This window comes from Crinia signifera, chromosome 7 (assembly GCF_055691185.1).
Source record: "Crinia signifera chromosome 7, ASM5569118v1, whole genome shotgun sequence".
NCBI classification, from domain to species: domain Eukaryota; kingdom Metazoa; phylum Chordata; class Amphibia; order Anura; family Myobatrachidae; genus Crinia; species Crinia signifera.
Window position 1 is genome coordinate 149945446 of NC_139223.1, and position 13756 is coordinate 149959201.

A 13756-nucleotide genomic window follows, 5' to 3' on the forward strand; every position below is an offset into this window, starting at 1 on the left:
GGGGGACAGCCGCCGCCAGGCAGAAGTGATAGCCACTGACAGTGGCAGAGCCTGGCTGTATTCAGAGCACTGCAGGTCCCGGCTATTTGAAATAATACCCCTTTCACACCAGAAAATGCATTCCCAGGTTGGCCCCTTTTACACCAGCCTAGTCCCTGCATTTTCTGGTGTGAGGGGTAGAGAAAACCACCCCTCCCCCCTTTAACCAGTTATCTCATTTAACCGGCTATATCTTCGGCACCAACTGACCCATTTACATGAGACAAGTATTATATTTAAGAACTTTTGAGTGGGCTTTGAATGATTTTGGTCCAGTGAAACTGGAACGTTTGGTTCCAGAGTAATCTGCCCTCAAAGAACATGAACAGCCATGAAATGACACGCAATATCTCTGGAAAAAATTGATTTGGACCAGCCTGATATCATATTGAAGGCCCAGCGATTTGGAATTGAATGAAATCAACCACAAGCTTCTGTGATGCCAGGGCGGGAACTGGCAGCCGTCGGAACCGGGTGGGGGTCGGAATTGATGGGTCCCATATTATCCTAGCTGTTGATCAATTTGGAGGAACTATTCTTGGTATGGGGAGATGAAGAGCAGGGGGTCATTTATTGGTAAAGGGAGCTCACGTAACTGAGGGGGGGGCCTTATGTACTAAGGGAGTGCATACTCCTTATACCGAATACAGCTAACTAAAGTGGCCAATCCTGGAATTGGGTGGCGCATGCGGTCTTCATACTGCGCAGCGCTGAGATGCTGTGCACAGTGACATCTTAGGTCAGGTGGCCCAGTGCAGCCCTATGTACGCCCACCCCTCAGCCTGCTGATCGAGCTCACCCACCCTCCAGCCCGCACCCACCCTTCTGTCAGCACCACATGGACTGACAGGCACCCACTGTTAGTGATATATACTCTGTGTGTCTGCAGACACACAGTTATATATCTGGAACCCCCCTTGAAAATCCTGCGTTTGCCCATGGGTAGCATGAAGTAGTAGCCTATGCTGATCACACGCTGTGTGGTGTGTGCCTCCCACCTTACTACCAGCCTGCGTATTCTACCTGCTTCTCACTAGCGAGTGCTGCAACCCACCTCAGGGTCCGGTGTAATAACATAGGGGAGCAGATCATCAGGTAATAGCATACGTACACGGGGAGCAGTCTTTGGTGTCCTCTTAATATAGAGGGGGAGCAGCCTTTGGCGTCCTGTTAATATACAGGAGGAGCAGCCTGTTGTGTCCTGTTATTATACAGGGAAAGCAGCCTGTGGTGTCCTGTTATTATACAGGGGGAGCAGCCTGTGCTGTCCTGTTATTATACAGGGGGAGCAGCCTGTGGTGTCCTGTTATTATACAGGGAAAGCAGCCTGTGCTGTCCTGTTATTATACAGGGGGAGCAGCCTGTGCTGTCCTGTTATTATACAGGGGGAGCAGCCTGTGGTGTCCTGTTATTATACAGGGAAAGCAGCCTGTGGTGTCCTGTTATTATACAGGGGGAGCAGCCTGTGCTGTCCTGTTATTATACAGGGGGAGCAGCCTGTGCTGTCCTGTTATTATACAGGGAAAGCGGTACTTGTTTCCTAGCACGGCCACACCGATTAAGATCGGGGTGGTCGTGCTGAAAAAAATCGGTCGGTCGCATCGCATGCGATTTGGTCGCATGCGATGCGACCGACCGATCCGACCGATTTTTGACCCGATTTTTTCATTAAATCCAATGTAAATTGGGTCCCTGGGACCCAATTTTACATTGGATTTAATGAAAAAAATTCCAAACCCCCCCAAATTGAAGCGTGTACACAGCGCCCCACGATAGACGGCAACCCGAAGCGTGGCGAGCGCAGCGAGCCCGCGAGGGGCGGCGGTACGCGTCCTCCGACCTTTTCATGCCCTACTATCCACTAGGGCGTGGAGTGAGAATAGAATAGTGTGGCGAGCGCAGCGAGCCACCGAGCCCGAAGCGTGGCGAGCGCAGCGAGCCCCGCGAGGGGACGCGGATACCTTCACAGGTAATCGCGTCCCTTCGCGGGCTTCACAGTTGTCGGCGTCGCCACGGACACCTGTGAAGCCCGCGAAGGGACGCGTTTACCTGTGAAGGTATCCGCGTCCCCTCGCGGGGCTCGCTGCGCTCGCCACGCTTCGGGCTCGGTGGCTCGCTGCGCTCGCCACACTATTCTATTCTCACTCCACGCCCTAGTGGATAGTAGGGCATGAAAAGGTCGGAGGACGCGTACCGCCGCCCCTCGCGGGCTCGCTGCGCTCGCCACGCTTCGGGTTGCCGTCTATCGTGGGGCGACGACGGGGACATTTTTAATGTGAAATGGGTCATATTGACCCATTTCACATTTTTTAACATTTTTACACCATTTCAATGTTAAAATTTTTTTTAACATTGAATCCTATGTAAAAATCGGGTGCATCGCGTCGCATCGCATCGGGACCAATGTTAATGGTCCCGACCGACGCGATGCCCCCGATATTTTACAGTTCCCGACAAGATTTCAATGTTAAAATTTTTTTTAACATTGAAGTCAATGCAAATATCGGGGGCATCGCGTCGGTCGCGTCGGGACCAATGTTAATGGTCCCGACCGACGCGATGCCCCCGATTTTTGTTTCCTAGCCGGCAAAATGGACCTGATTTCAAAGGAAATCGGGTCCATCGGGCTAATCGTGTCCCTTAATTAAGGGACACGATTAGTTACGATTGTGGCCGTGCTAGGAAACAAGTACCGGGAAAGCAACTTGTGGTGTTATTGTTATCCAAGGGGAGCGGCCTGTGGTGTCTTGGTATAATTATACAGTGGGGGCAGCCTGTGGTGTCCTGTTCTTTTTATTATACAGAAGAGCAGCCTGTGGTGTCCAGTTATTATTTTTTTTTTTTATCAATACATATTTTTTAAATGAAAAACCTCCATTTATTGGTGCGCTGTTACTTATGGGCCAGGGCTCTGGACTTGCCCCCCAGGCTAAATGTTGCCAGCCAGCCCCTGGGCACTACAGAGGGCGATACTTCCGGGTCCATGGAACGCACACGTGCCCATGTACAGGGCAAAGAGGCAAACCCATCAGAAGGGGAATCGAGGACTCAAGGGGACATGGGACACTTTGACGGTGTCGAAATCGGGAAAAAAAAGTGAAAAACTCATGTCAACCTTTTTCACTGTTGACCTTGCCATTGTTCACCTTCCACCGCTGTCGACCTTAGCCATGTCAACCTATTTCAAGTGTCTACCTTCAGTGGTCGACCCAATGCATTTCAACCTAAATAGGGTTGACCCAATGATCCATATATCTACCCAGGTAATGTGGCATTTTAGAGCAATCAGAGTATTATAGGAGAACATACCAAAAGAAGGCCCTCCTGATAATATATTGGCCCTGTCACTGTTACCTGTATCTAGTTCACAGACCCCCTATTTATGTATAGGAAGCTCACTGTACTCAGAGATAGATGTATGAAGCAGTGATAAGTGAGCCAGAGGAAAAGTGGCCCATGGCAACCAATCAACTGCTCTGTATAATTTTATATTATGCAAATTATAGATGTTACTTCAGTGCTGATTGGTTGCCATGGGCCTCTTCTCCTCTGGCTCACTTCTCATCCCTTATCACTGCTTCATACATCTCACCCTCTGTATGTTCAGTTCTGTTTTATGGACATGAAAGGCTGTGGGGAAGGCAAGTACTCCCCTTATACTCCCCTCTTTGCCACATGGAGGAACAAGTGCAATAAGTGGTGAGGACGTCCATTTCTGGACTTTTAAATGTCTTCCTACTTATTTCCAGTGATCATCCACAGACTGTACAAACAGACCACAGTCCACAGTTTATTTTCTATTTTGTTATTTTATTGTTAGAATGTGAATGATTTAGTCGCTGACATATCTTACTCACACTTGCATCTCTTTGCCTGGAGCTACAGTGACTGGGACATGGACACATCAACTACAGAAAGAAACAATGTAATGAAATGTTCTCTGAGCGTCTCAAAGGATTAAATGTTTCCAAAATGCATTATTTTAATGAATAGTTTTGCATGTGATTATTTCATTGCACGTGACTCTCGAAGGCCATGGGGAAATTTGGCTTGCATTCCGTTTAATCTGTACCGTACTGTAGCTAAAGGAATCAGTATAATCATACATGAAGTGCTTGCTATAGGGAACTGATGCCATGATGATGATGTTTGGGCTAATTTCCTGCCAGGTGCCAAGTGGTTACTTTGATTGCAGCAAGGACACAAATTCTGCAGTCTGCTCCCTCTCATCCACTGTCCTGACTATTAGATTATCTATATTTTTAACATAATATAACACATTAAAAGGATCTTAACCTGTAACAAGAAATCTAAACCATAAATATTCAATATGTATTCAATGACTAAATCGCCTCAAATACTGTGCAACAGCATCTCCTGTTCTGTCCTCGAACCTAATCCCGCTGTTGTGGGAATTCACAAGCTGTTGGCAGGTGGTGGTGTCTGGGGATATCGCTGCTTTTACCATAGATGTGTTCTGTACCTGAAGTCCTATCTTCCAATATAAAAATATTTCTTTTATAAATTTATGCAGATTCATTTCCCTTTTTGTGTTATATGTTTGGTTTCATGTTTCAGTCTATAACCACAGAATACAGATTAAGGCAAAAGTTAGAAAAGAGGGTTCTATAATATAAAGTGTATTTCCTACGGGTGTGGATCGTATTGTCGACCCGACTTAAGTCGACATTCATTAGGCCGACACCATTGGGTCGACAGGCAACAATGTCGACATGGTTCTAGGTCGACATGGGTGAAGGTTGACAGGTGTCTAGGTCGACATGGGACAAGGTCTATATGGGTTTAGGTCGACAAATGCGTTAGGTTGACATGGGTTAGGTCGACATGGGTTTTCTTACTGTTTTTTACCCGAATGTCGAGACAGTTGACATGGACATAGTTGGAAGTCAGCCGCAGCCCCTCGCTTCGCTCGCAATGCTTTGGGCACAGTGTATCGCTGCGCTCAGCACACTATTTTATTCTCCCACCACACCCTAGTGGATGGTAGGGCATGAAATACCGCCTGTCGGCACATGTTGGCTCAAAAAAACAGTGAAAAAACCCATGTCGACCTGTCGACCTAACCAATGTCGACCTAACACATTTGTTGACCTAAAACCATGTCGAGCTAGACACCTCTCGACCTTCATCCATGTCGACCTAGAACCCTGTCGACCCAACGGTGTCGACCTAATGACTATCGACCTAAGTCGTGTTGACAATACGACCGTATCCCATTTCATACCTCCCAACTTTTGTATTTTTATGGCATGAGAAGGGGGTGGAGCTACAGGTTGGATAGCCATGGCCTTGCACAGAGGGGCATGGTCTAGTGCAGACCCTGTTCAGTCACTTTGGGGGCTTGCCCAGTGCTCTCCGAACAGCTGTGCGGCCCCCCAGTCCCTCCTTGCACCGAAGAGCTGCCGTGCACATAGAGGCGGATTTAGACCTAATGGGGCCCTATACAAGATACCGGTTTTGTCCACACATTTTTTATCCTATCAAAGTGAATTTGGGACTGTAGGCAGGTCCGTGCGATGTCATGGTAGTTGCGCAATGTTCCTCGGGGAATGTTTTGAATGGCCAGGATATCTTTACCCTTAGAACCAAGATCTATGTATAACCCATGATGCAAACTGCAGGATGAAAGTAAAGTCAATTAATTAGAGATCCAATTAGCTTTTCAGCCAATCACATATAATGTTTCAACACATACCAATATACGGTTGGTTAGCAGTCAGGGTCTCTCCTACTTTGATCACACATCAAAAAAGATTATTTAAATCTCCACTTATATAGGAACAAAAACAGTTACCACTGCTGTGCAGCTGCATTGATGTATATGGCTCATTGGTTTCCATCTAATTATTTCTAGAACTGTTTAATTTCAATGTTAAACTCCATTAAAATACATTAAATCAATGCATTCAATCAATACATATGTACATTCAAGTTGCGTGTAAGTGGCATGTTGCTAGTAGCTCTGATGGATGGTGATTTCCTTAAGCAAGTACAGATGTGAGTGACACAGTAAAGAGAGCAGCGGGGAGGTACAGTAGTGATTGGATATTCCACGGTGAGATTTTGGCTGACAAAGTTAGTCAAAATTGTGCAGTGTTTCCAGTGTTTGCAGTTACATAATTGCCTTTTGCAGCATTGCTGTTTATATACAATGGGACTGATTCTGTGTTCAATGCAAAAAGCAGGTAATTTTGAATCTGGAAAAAATATGCTGCAAGGGGTGCAAATACATTTATTCATTTGAATGCAAGGTGAATACTGGCTGCTTTTCCATGTAGTCCACTAATGCTGTACAGTATTTCTTTTTTTTCCAAATATTTTTATTAAGGATTGAGCATTATAGTATTACAATCAACAGAATGCGGTTGTATGAGTTCCAATAATACAATATGGAATCAATGTACATTGAATAATAATATTTCTTATCCAACTTTGCTAAACAGACAGATAACAAAGGAATAGGCGAACACGGCCAAAGGGCCACCGAACCGTGAGACGGCTATGTCGCTGGAAGGTCAATCGGGGCATTCCGTAAGAGATTCCTAGTCTCGTACCATTGTGTGGACCTAAAACATTTATGTATCTGTATTTTCAAATCATTTGATAAGGAGTCAATAAAGCCCTCCCATATTTGGAAAAGTTTTTCTGTGCGTTCTTCCTTTAGTAGGGATGTCTCCACCCACTCCATATGAAAGACATGGAAAAGTTTTGCCCTAAACAGTTGTACGGTTGGAGGGTCCGCATGAATCCACTGATGTAGGATGCATTTGCGGGCCACTGCCGAGATTATAAGCATTACTTTTTTACTGTCGGGTAGTATTGGTGTATTGGAAGGGAACACACCCAGCAAGGCCCACTCCGCCGTCAAAGGAAGGCTGTTTAATAGGTAGGTCATAGAGAATCCCCGCACTTGTTTCCAAAAGCGGTATATGAAAGGGCAATCCCACATACAATGCTTGAATGTTGCCCCCGAACTACCGCACTTCGGGCATGCATCGATTTCAGAAATGCCCATGACGTAGCGTCTATGTGGGGAGAGATAGCCGTTGTGGTAGATATTGTAAAACATTTCCCTGTACATAGAGGAAGGCATTGTCTTCCAGGAATAATGGAATGAACGTAGCATGTGCTTTAATGAGTATTGTGGGAAGATCTGCAACCATGTAGATATGCCTGTTCGCATGGTGTCTAGGGCTATTGGAGTATGTAATATTTGATAATAGGTCGAAATGGCTTTTCTTCCCGATGTTGGTCTTAATAGCAGCGTGTCTAGGGCATTAGTTTTATCAGTAGGTGAGAGATATTTAAGAACCGAGCTCGCGTAATGTTGGGCTTGATACATGGCTAGAGCCTGTGATCGGGGAAGCGCATATTTGTCAGCCATGTCCTGGACCCTCAAAGGAGCCGATGCTGCGTCGTTCACAAGGGCCTGAACATGTCTAATCCCTTTGGCCCTTATTCTGATCGGTGCAGACTTTTCCGAATTCTTTCGGATGGCGTTTTTTAGCCGTCTGCGCAAGCGTGGAGAACGCTATGCGCATGTGCCATGCATGGTCTCCGTACTTGTTCTCACTAATACCGTACAGAAATGTGCACCGCAATCATTTGGGCAATATGGGTGTGTTATGGGCGTCATGCGGAATGACAAAGTGGGCTAAACTGGGCGGAAACATGGGCGGACACGGGGAAGTACACACATTTTGGTAGGCGTGCATTCGGACAGCACGCCGAATGCACGCGAGCAAAAAGGGAAGAAATGTGCGGTGTCCAACAGGTTACTCTTGCTTTGCGGACACCACTCGGTCATGCGCTAGGCAATCGGAACGCCTAATCAGGACGGACGCACCTCAACCAATGTCACCTGAACCCAATACAATCACATACTTTACCCATTACTTGTTAATTACACGCTTTTCACTGCTACAATTGGAAGCATCCAGCTTAAAGGGAACATTACATGCTGCACTTGTCACACACTTTTACACTGCAAATAATGAACACAGCTTAATATTATTAATACTAATACACATGGCACTTCTGCATGTATCAATTAATACAGACATTTGTGGGGCCAAAATAACATTTATTAAAGACACTTTGGTAAAAATGTAAAAAACAACACAAAACAAATGGGACCATAACAGGCCAAAAAATAAATAATATAGAAGAAATAGCCACAGCAGAATCATTAGGAACACATCAGGTGGCTTCACAACAAAAGTACAGCACCAACACTTCAAGTACAGCACACAGTAATGGTAGCAGAAACAGGGCAACAGGGGAACCAAACATGACATTTGAACCGCGGGAAAATGTGGTGACCCTGGGCACGGATGTTGACACAGGATGCTGACACACACAGCTCAATGGAAGATTTGGGAAGACATAACGGTGGAGATTAATGGGGACACAAGTTCATTTGCGAGCACGTTTGCCCCTGGCAGGCTCCTTGCCACGTGCAGCAGCTCTTCGGCCTCGTCCACGGCCAGAGTCAGATGGTGCCTCATGTGGAGCACATGCTGGTGAGGGGGTGGATGTTCTTCCCCCTCTGGCAGCAGGGAGTGATGGTGTTGGTAATGCACCCGAAGCGGGTGACATTAGGGCCCTATTGCTGGTAACTAGCTCCACCATAAGTTCATTATGGCGGAGGAGGAGGTCATTTTGCCGCAGGGCTTGATCAGCCAGCACCTGCAGGCTAGCAGCAATAGCTTGATGGCTGGTACTCATAGCTTGCTGGCTGGCACTCATAGCCTGCAGGCTCTCAGCAATACTCTGCTGGCTGGTGGTCAAACCCTGCAGCACCTCCTCGGCCCTACGCACCCGCTCGAATGCAGACTCTCCCTGCTGCACAATACTATCCAGCACACGGCCCCACATGGACAATTCAGCCGCGGACAATCCCGGCGGCTGCTGCACGGGCCTGCTACTGGGGCCAGGTGGCACAGACTCCACGGCCTCCTCAAGAGAATCTGGACCAAGCGGTGGGGATGCTGTTGAACGAGAAATTACCAATTACCACACATTCCGTGCCAAATGTTAAACATCTACTTATGGCCTGGCAAATAATTACCTTCAAGCGTAGAAGCCATCACTTCTGCTGGGGACTCGCTGTCTATAGTGCTCACCCCCCGGATCTCCTCCACTGCTATACAGCACTGGGCCATCTCTTCCAGGGGGGTGAGCTCCAGCTTGGATGGCATGGGGCCAGCCCCAGAGGTGTGGCTGTGTTCCCACCGCTGGGTCAATTTCTTCTTGAGGTTGCCTTTGAAGTCGTGCCACCTGCAATCAAAGTGTACATATTAATACATGTAACTACTCATGTTTGCTGTAGCACCCATTGCAATCTGAAACATAATACAACATGTGACTACTGACACCAAACTTACATTATATTCATTTTTCAAACCAACCCTTAGAAGATAAAAACAGTCACCCTCAAATAACTATCAATTCTATGTCATGGCCAACATGTCTGTGCCTCCAAGCAACGTGAACACCCATTGACCAACTCCATCTAATATTGAATGTTAACATTACTGGACTTGTCCTACTCAAATGTAACACACATGTACTTGCCTCTTCTTAACGTGCTCGAACTTGTGGAGCCACTGCATTAATCTCCGCCGTTATCTCCTCCCAGATCTTCCATCTCCTTGTGTGTGTCAACTTCACCGCTGGGCACTCAATTAAATCACGTGCCCGGGTCACCAGGATGTCAAGCTCCCGCGGTTCATATGCCATGTTTCTTGTGGTTGGTTCCTCTGTTGCCCCACTGCGGCCACGGGCACGGGCACTGCCACTGCCACTGCCACGGCCACCGGTTGCTGTACCTGAAGTGCTGGCCTGGCTACTCTGTTGGGAAGCCACCTGCTGTGTTCCCAATGATTCTGCTGATGCTGAGGATGGCCCTGCTGCTGATTGGCCTGATGTGGATGGGCCATCTGGGTGCTCTGGGTTGAGGGGCACATAGGTGGTGTTGGCCTCCATGCGTGCCAAGAGATTCTGCACCACCTGGTCTTCCTCTGACTCTGAGCCTGGCATGTTTTCAACAAGTGTTTGCCTTTCTAGGACAACTTTAAATACTATTTCTGTAATTGGCGTTAATCAGCTGCAACCTGCGTTCCGTACGGCCGCGTCCCGTACGCCAGCATCAACCGTGCGGCGCATACGTCCCGCCCCTTGGTGTTGAAAAATATTTCCAAAAAACCTGGCAAACTCAGTAAGTCTGATTTATTTGCTAAATGCAGATTCCAACACCAATGACCAAATACAACTGAGGTCAGACATGCAATGTAGATTTGAATGTACTTCTGTACTGTGCACTTGTTTGCTATGTAGTACAACTGACACTACCCATTCCATATGTCAATCCAGTCCACCACTTAGCCACAAGTAATCAGTGCTAGCATCCAAATCACATGTGAAAGCACTCCAAATTCAGCCAGGATTCTAGCTACTTTTCATTCCACCTCTGTAGTATGGCCCAGTAGAAGGTAAGTGTACACATGGCACCATGGCGTAATTTTGGGAAAAGGTCTGCCACTATTTGCTATGTTTCTGTTGCATAGCTTTCATTATAAAATAGCTGTTTAGTACCTTGTTGAGTTAGGTGTAAGTGTCTAGTGATGCAGACTATTTCACCTGGTGCTTATACCCATGTTTGGTGAATGTTATAGATTATATATAATGTGTTTACATCTTAGTTTAGACTGTGTGTTTAGGATGGGGGTGCGATGCAATGGGTTAGCCGTATGTTCGGGCGCATACACGCTGTTAGTGTAAAAATGAACAATAAAGTTAATACCAAATATCACTCTAACCAACCAATGACAGCACATGATTGTTTGATTAGTGCCACTCCTAAAATGGCTGCCTACCAGCGTGCAGATCCCTTCTCCACTGCGGAGCTACTGGCGCTGGTGGGAGTGATGGAGCGGAGACTGGGGCAGGCAGGCCCCTTCATCTCCAATAGGGATAAGCGCCGGGCATATGTTGCAGCCCGGCGCCGCATATTCGCCCGCACTCATGTGCGGAGGACCATCGCCCAACTGGAGAGGCGATGGTCCGACCTGCGGAGGCGGGAGCCGGAGCGTCTGCAGGCTCTGAGGCGGCGTCTGCAACGCTGTAAGTATTTTGGGCAAATACATATAAATGACAGTGGCCAGGATTCGGTCTGCTTCACAATTGTTAAAATGGAGAGTAACAAACAGGCAGCCAATCAGCTCCTACCTGGCATTTTACAACTACAGTCTGTGACATGACAGGAAGGATGTGATTGGCTGCGTGTTTATCACTCTACATTGTATCACTTTTGAAGGCTAGTGCATCTAGGCCAGTGAGTGTTTGCATTTTCACATTATTTAATATTAATATTACATGAGGTCAATTGGGTGTTTATGACATAGAAAAGCCATATACTATATGTGTGATATATAACACATATATAATGTGGTTATGATATGTACTTGTTAGAGTAATTTCAATGTGAAATGACACTCACCCATTTTGTTTGTTTAACCCACAGCGCGGGAGAGAGCCAGACAGGCCCGTCAGGAGGCCCAGGAGGTGCCCATTGAGGAGGCCAGACAGGAGGTGGGCAATGAGGAGGACTCCCAGGAGGTGCCCATTGAGGAGGCCAGACAGGAGGTGGGCAATGAGGAGGACTCCCAGGAGGTGCCCATTGAGGAGGCCAGACAGGAGGTGGGCATTGAGGAGGACTCACAGGCCCACAGTTATGTCACAGAGGAGGACACGGAGGAGGCACAGGAGGTCAAAGTTGAGGAGGAGGAGGTGCCCCTACCCCTCGACGATGTGCCACCACCTCCCAATGTGAAGGATGACGACCTGGTGGAGCTGCCTGGCAGGGGTAAGTAGACATAATGCTTCATTACTGAGTTAGGTACAGGTTGTTATGTAGCACAGCTGATTCAATTTTCCTATAATATAGTAAAGAGTAGTCCCAAAAAATGGAAAACAACAGACACACTTTGGTCTTATAGGCCCATGCTGCAAACGTGCAATCTGGATGCTCATGTAGGTGATGAGTGTTAATTTATGGATGCTCTTTGTATAGAAGCAACAATAAAACAGCAATGGAATATGGGCAGGCCTGATTTATACTGGAGTCCCATGTGGCCAGTTTGCATGGGCCCCCCTCTAGCCAGTGTGCCCGTGTTGTTGGCATGTATTTTTGTAAGGTATTATGTATGATGGATTGACCTTAGAAATTGTTTGGTGTATGGAAGCGGATTAGTGCTGCACTTTTACCTATGTGGCAAATGTGACAAGGAATCATGAAGTAATGGGAAGAGGGAGTAGCCTAGCATTTTCCTGTGGTATCTATTCTATCTATTCTATCTATCTATCATGCAGTTTTGCTATTAAGCAGTAACATGCAGGTATATATGTATGGGTCAATGTGGCATGTTGTAGTGGGTGTATGTTTTGAGTTGAGTGAGGAGTCTTTGGCCAGGACAAGTGTGAGTGATCCTCAAGTGTGGTTCTGTTTTTGATATATAGATTGTGAAATGTATATGTCACACAAGTGTGTGTGTGTGTGGTGGCAGCATCATGATCATATATTTGATGACATAACATACAAGAGTGGATAAGGCTTTTTTTGTATGTATGATTTCTCATGGTGTAGGTACTTAGGATTGACTGTACAAGGTGTACGTGAGTAGCATAATTAATGTTGTACCCCCTTTATCATGCACACAGATTACCAGGAGCCACCCCAGGGAGTAAGAGGGGCTCTCATGAGCTTAAGGGAGGACCTGAGGCGGATGACGGCTCATGTGGAGGACCTCTGTGTCCTGCTGCTGGACGACTGATGGTGGTCCATTTGTTTTATTTGTTTTAATAAAAGTTTGCCGTTGTTTAAGAAGTTGTCTGTGTGTTTTTTTAGTATTTAACATTAAAAGTATAAAAAGCATTTAAAACACAAACATGTGGATGTTTAGATATGTACACAGCAAAAGGGTAGATAACATTTTTATCCACATAGGGAATGTTAGGGTTAATGTATAGTGCTTGTAAGTGTTTAAGGATCAATTAGCTAAATAACAGATGACCAGGAGCAACAATCTGTTCTCAAAGTGGTTTGATAATTGCATAAGTGTGTCATGTGATCTATTTGGGAACTCAGATAACAGTAGTCTTGTTGTTTGCGTAAGTACACCGCATCTGTGCGTAGTGGCCGGTTCGCGTCCGTTCTGACGCGGGAAGGCCGTGCATACGCGGTCAGACCTTGCAGAATAGGAGTGTTTCCCCCGCACACGCATGGTTTGTATGTCGTCCGTACACACGCCCTGTTCTTAAAGAGTGAGTCCGTCCGAATGCGGAGGACACGTGGGTGTTTCTACGGACGATGCCCGCACGCTGCCGCACAGCGTGGCGTGTGCGGCCCGCACCGTAAGAATTCGGGAACATCCGCACCGATCAGAATAAGGGCCTTTTTTTTTCCATGATTGGAAAGGTTGTGATGCCTGGCCTTCTTGGAATTCTGGGTTTGCCGTTAGTGGTAGAAATAGGGAATGATGGCTATTCAGATTATGTTTGTGTCTCGTGTGGTGCCAGACTGTCCATGTCGTTTGCAGAAGGGGATTTTGAGCAATTGAGGGTACTATCTCCTGTTTGTGGCAGTGTAGAAACGCTAATAAGTGCTGATGAGGTAGAAAAGACTGGTCTATGGTCG

The 13756-nt window shown here is 46.7% G+C and overlaps 1 long non-coding RNA gene across 1 annotated transcript; it reads left to right on the forward strand.

Moving 5' to 3' along the window:
• Positions 1-10441: 10441 nt before the first annotated feature.
• On the forward strand, positions 10442-12940 carry LOC146019570 (uncharacterized). The gene is made up of 3 exons (XR_014450606.1): positions 10442-10553; positions 11585-11926; positions 12781-12940. It is a non-coding gene; the product is annotated as an uncharacterized LOC146019570 (long non-coding RNA).
• The last annotated feature ends 816 nt before the right edge of the window (positions 12941-13756 follow it).